General features: G+C 35.2%; 1 protein-coding gene across 2 annotated transcripts in view; it reads right to left on the reverse strand.

Annotated features, from left to right (window-relative positions):
- Nucleotides 1–3,929, reverse strand: part of LOC137655578 (uncharacterized) — a 133,994-nt gene extending 130,065 nt beyond the window's left edge. For both annotated transcript variants that reach the window (XM_068389480.1, XM_068389486.1), the window contains exon 1: nt 3,773–3,929. The gene's annotated coding sequence lies outside the window, so the exon portion shown is untranslated. The remainder of the gene's footprint in view (nt 1–3,772) is intronic.
- Between the last annotated feature and the right edge of the window lie 2,264 nt (nt 3,930–6,193).

The raw sequence follows: 6,193 nt of genomic DNA on the forward strand, positions 1-6,193 counted from the left end.
GGAAGCAAATCCTCCACCCACTCAAAAGCAATTATAGTTATTTTCCCCCAAAATCACCCATTATTTGGATAAGCATTTGATTCTAACAAAATAATCCCGTTATTTATATCCTTTAATAACTATCTCCCAGTTTGCCATTTAGTTTCGATAATTATCAAGTGAATAAAGCACTTACGATAAAGATTGAATTAGCAATGTAGTAAAGATTTTACTATATATGTTCAAGATTTTAGTTCAAATGGCAATGCTAATCCTTCAAGGCCAAGATAGCAGACGGCGAGATGAGAAAGCTCAACAATGGGAATATAAAATAAATGATGAATAAAGGGAAAGTGGCTAGTCTAAAGACTGAAACGGGGCATACCCCTGAATCTGAATAATTTGGGAAATATTTTACAATGAAGTATCCTCGCGTATTATGAAATGTTACATTCAATGAATATCTATAAACTGTAAGTAGTTTTTAGCAGTCAATATAGAATCTGAAAAATAACGATAAGCTTTTGGGAGCATAATACAATCATTTCTATTGGAAACATTGTATAATAATGACAAACAATATTTTGATATGCATAAATGTCTAAAAAGGAGTTTATGTGCTGTTACATAACTTCACTAACTAGAGTAAGCTCAAACCATTTGATATCTCTCTCTCTCTCTCTCTCTCTCTCTCTCTCTCTCTCTCTCTCTCTCATTTCAATGCTTCCGCTAACAAAGACAGCCCTTTACTGTCTTTGATTCACCAAGGTTGGAGAAGGCTCCGCCCATTTCGTAGCAGTAGTAAGAGGAGCAACTTGTTGTCTGTTTTGTCATGGGAACACTAGAGACATCTGACGAAATATTTCCCCTGAGTGTCGGCGTTCTTTTGATTCTAACTGTACATCAAGAGACAAAGAGAAATGAACATTTAAAGGGAGCCATGGCTGGTTGGAAATCTAAAATTGAGCAAGCATTCATACTCATAGTGTGACATTGTAAGGCTGCGAGCTCTGATTATCAAGGCAGCAGAGGCATTCATTTTCAAATTTAAAAGGTTCGTGGATTTAGAATACTACATGCTGCAGCAATTGTTCAACTGTAATGAGACCAGTCTGTTCTAAAAGAGTACCATCATTACTGCATAAGAAAAGGCAATTTCTAGTCACAAGCCATGAACGACTGCCTAATCCTGCTGTTCTGTGTATCTTGATGTATCATGTGGAGAATCATCGAGCTCAAAATAATATAAGGTACAGAGGTAGCAACTGAATATTATGTGGAGGTCAAACAATAAGGCTTAGGTGACTCGCATTTTGTTTATCGAATGGGTCAAATAATTTTTTTATTATGGTTAAAAAGTACCTCGCAGGCAATAACCTTCCACCCCAAGCCTTGATGCTTATGGACAATGCTCCTGCCCGTCCTCCACCCATTAAAGATGACCTCATGGACATGTTCAAATTTATCAAGATAAAGTTCCTGCTGTCCAATACTATTCCAGTTCTCCAACCTATGTATCAATAGGTGATCTCAAACCTCAAAAAGCTGTACACAAAGACTATGTTCCAGCAATGTTTTGAGGTCATCAAAGGAGCCAAGCTCACCCTCTGAGAGTTTTGGAAAGAACATTCTAGCATTATCAGCTGCCTCAAAATTATTGATAAAGTCTATGAAGGAATCACCAAGGGAACCCTCAATTCTACATAGCGGAAACTGTGGCCTGAATACATTGCTGAATTCATACACATACACACACACACACACATATATATATATATAAATATATATATATATATATATATATACAGTATATATATATATATATATATATATATATATATATATATATATATATATATATACACATAGTTTAATCCACTTATAATTCAATCACCCAAGACCCACCTAATGAAAAAGCTGTCCAATTACTTTCATAACTTAGACATATATATATATATATATATATATATATATATATATATATATATATATATATATATATATATATATATATATATATATATGAGCAGTGATTGTGAGTAAAGAGGCACAGTGCCGGCAAGTGGAGCAAGAGGGGGTTGCTGCCTCACCAAGGTCTAAGTTATGAAAGTAATTGGAGATTAGCTTTTTCATTAGGTGGGTCTTGGGTGATTGAAATATATAATGGATACAACTATAAAACAAAGAACAGGGCAGGGCAGTATAATACAATCTCTGGTAGGCTGAATATATCTGTAAGTTGGAGATAATTAACAGGCCATCAGCCACTATTATGACATCTTGAAGGATGTCTAAAATCAAGATTTTGGCTATCTTCTTTTTAATGGTCGGGGGCCCTCTGATAGGTGTGAGTGGGTTCTGCACAGGTCACTACAAGGATCACAGTGACTGTCACATCACTTTGTGAATGACAGTATCTTGTAGCTCATCAACAAAGCTAATACTGGGCATTAGTACAAGGCGTGGAGTTTCTGCTTGCGTAATTGGATGGAAACTTGGCCTTTCCTGCTATGTGAAGGAATTGGACTTGAAAACCTATTCAACAAGCAACAAGGATGTGATGACTAGCGCTGATAGAGAATTCACTTCCCATAAGCTTTACATAGGCCTGGACACAAAATCGACTGTCAGTATCTGAGCTCGAAGGTTGGACGGATTAATTAATGGGAAGAAAGGCTTGATTGCCATATCAAGGCAGATTGCTTCAGCCTCATAAGGCAACTACATGATTTGGCAACAACACAGTGTAAAGTTGAAGAAACCAGCTAGCAAAAGCTCCAATGACAAAGGGCATACAAGGCTGGTGTAATGCCAAATTCTTTTCTTGAGGCATCACTTACAATCCAGGAGTGATCACATGTTTTGGGTATAGGGATTGCATGTGCATTCCGTAGATTCACTTTTGCTTTAACAAATGATGATTTAAATCATATGTCCATTCGACCTTGTCTGCAGTTCCAACTGGTATATGTAAGGTTAAGTGGATGGATTAAATCTGTAAACACTGGTCTATGCTGTATTAACCCATGGCAGGGCCCTAGGCTTCGAGCCTCTGTGGGCCCCTCGACATACCCCGTCCAACGGGAATGTCCCTTAATATTCTGTATCGTGCGAACCCAGGAGGAACAGTGCATGTGAACAACAGAGGCCTTGTAATTTTGCTTGCTTGCACAAGGTGGCGCAAGAGCGCTTGTTAACCATAGGGGACAAAGCCAGGACTCGAGAGATTTTTTGAAATCTTGACAGGGAAGGAATATGAATTAAAGTAATTTTTCAAATGCTGAATTTCTTGATCAAATGCGAAGACACATTCCTATTAACACTGCCAAAGTTTTTTTCTTCACAACATCGAAATATGATATCTATATGTGAAATTAGAAATGAATACAAAATCCTATTCCTCGATACCAATATTAAAAGAAAGAACCACGTTTTCTACATCGGTTTAAATGAAATCCAATCATAATAGTCTAGGTCTCCATTTCTCGAGTTTTCACCACTTCACAAAATTAACATAAAGATCATTGTAAACAAAACGTTAATTTTTTTTTTTACACCAAAGAATTCAGGAAAGTTTGCTCGAGCAAGCAATAACAAAATTGAAATATATTAAACAAGGAAAACTGAAAACGCCGCAAATATGTATAAGATAAAAAGTAAAAAGTAAGTGTAATCTTAATAAACACAGGTTCATCTGTAAAATGATATAGAGAACAACAGAAATACGAAAATATTATGAAATGGGAGTTATTGGTTATCCAGCATTTAACTTAGAAATAATTTCTCCACTTACCTCACAAAATTAAATTTAGTGAGCCTGGAAAAGGGCTTGCAGGGACAGTACCACGAGTCCGTCCTCACTATGACCCGTTTACCTTAGAGATGAAATCGTGAAGGTAGAGTGCAGTGCTTCTATACCTTAATATAAAGGCTAACTTTCAAGGTGAGAGATTGTGAAGTCAGCCGTAAAGTACCCTTGTAATGAAAAAGTAAAAATGAAAGCGAATGTTTTAAGGTCCCGCCAAATTTGGGACGTAAACTCGTCGAAATCATGACATTTTTACTAATGAAAACTTGTGCATGCTCCCGGGCGCTTGTTTATAATCCCGATAGTCCATTATATTCATGTATCACGTCAGCCACTTATTTACTTGTCTATCTCTCTATATATTAAAACCTAATATTATATCATCCTTTATTATAAAAGAAAACCTGTGTGGAATTGATCAACAGTAGTCCAGGAATGTATAAACTTGATTAACTACTTTTAACAATCTATTTATACAATTATGATTTTTAAAGTAGCTGTGCTTTTTTTTTTTTAAACTAGATGTGTACTAATTTTTGTTATAATATTATTTATTTTTTACTACTGTCACAGGTGACTTTGATTCTGTTCCTTACATTTTGTACCAATTTAACCTGAAGAGGTATGAAAATACGAAAGTGATAGTCCAAAATTTCGTTTTTCTGATCCTTCCTCCAGCTTTAACAAATATATGCACCGCATGCTTCAGCGATAGACCGTCTATATATACAGATTATATATATATATATATATATATATATATATATATATATATATATATATATATACAGTATATATATATATTATACAATATATATATATATATATATATATATTATACAATATATATATATATATATATATAATATATATATATATATATATTATACAGTATATATATATATATATATATATATATATATATATATATATATATATATACTTACACATGTATGTGTGGTATATAAACGTACATATTCATCATATACAAATATTTTGGTAGTGGTTCCCAACCTCTTTTTCGGGTGACCCCAATCATGCACCTCAAGCCATGACCGCGACCCCACTAGTTTAGTTGTATATGTATTACTATACATTACTAGTTGTTGGCTGTAAAAGTAAGGGACAGTAGATATCCTTCTATAAGAGAGGTACTATAAGGTTGGAAAAGACAAAATTAACATCATTAAATTTTATTTTGAAATTATAAATTTTAAGGCTTAAGCTTTATATGAATAAGTTGAACATATGTATTCAGAGCTACTACTACTGCTACTACTACTACTACTTCTACTACTACTACTACTACTACTACTACTACTACTACACTTCTGGAATAACATTTTGTCACTTTCCACAAAAACAAACTAAGAGTATAAATGTTTTCTGTGAAATGGTAATCTGATTTTAATGGGAGCCTTGGGCGTGGAGCATGCTGCTAAGTTTCTCTATTCGTTGTTCAGTCTTAGAAATTGCTACCCTCAAATAATGTTCAGGTTGCAGCCGCTTTTTTTTTTTTTTTTTTGATGGTAGTCTGCCAAGGAGGAGGAGGGGAAGGGGCCAAGGAGAGAAGAGGGGATGGGGGCCAATGAAAGAGAAGAGGAGGGGGACAAGGAAAGAGAAGGATGGTGGAGAGAATAGGGAAGAGGGGGAACGGAGACAAGGAAAGATGACAATAAGGAATAAAGAAAGAGGGTAGGTATTAAGGAAAATGAAGGGGCAAGAAACAAGGAGGAGCGGGTGTAGAGAGGAGGGGAGGGGTCAAGGAAGGTGTAATATATTTGCAAATTGCAGTAAATAAGACGAAGCAGAAAAGGAAAAAATCAATGATATACAGCACTCCAAATCTCGCCAAAACAACAACCTAAAAAATCAACGATATACAATACTCCAAATCTCTAAACAACCTCCTAAACAACAACCTCAAAAACCAGCGACATAAAATCTTCCAAATCTCTAAACAACCGCCAAAACAACAACCTCAAAAACCAGTGACATAAAATCCTCCAAATCTCTAAACAACCGCCAAAACAACAACCTCAAAAACCAGTGACATAAAATCCTACAAATCTCTAAACAACCGCCAAAACAACAACCTCAAAAACCAGTGACATAAAATCCTCCAAATCTCTAAACAACCGGCAAAACAACAACCTAAAAAACCAGCGACGTAAAATCCTCCAAATCTCTTTAACAACCACCAAAACAACAAACTCAAAAACCAGTGACATAAAATCCTCCAAATCTCTAAACAACCGGCAAAACAACAACCTAAAAAACCAGCGACGTAAAATCCTCCAAATCTCTAAACAACCACCAAAACAATAACCTCAGAAACTAGTGACAAAATCTTCCAAATCTCTAAACAACCGGCAAAACAACAACCTCAAAAACCAGCGACATAAA

Source organism: Palaemon carinicauda, chromosome 1 (assembly GCF_036898095.1).
Source record: "Palaemon carinicauda isolate YSFRI2023 chromosome 1, ASM3689809v2, whole genome shotgun sequence".
In the NCBI taxonomy this organism is placed as follows: Eukaryota; Metazoa; Arthropoda; class Malacostraca; order Decapoda; family Palaemonidae; genus Palaemon; species Palaemon carinicauda.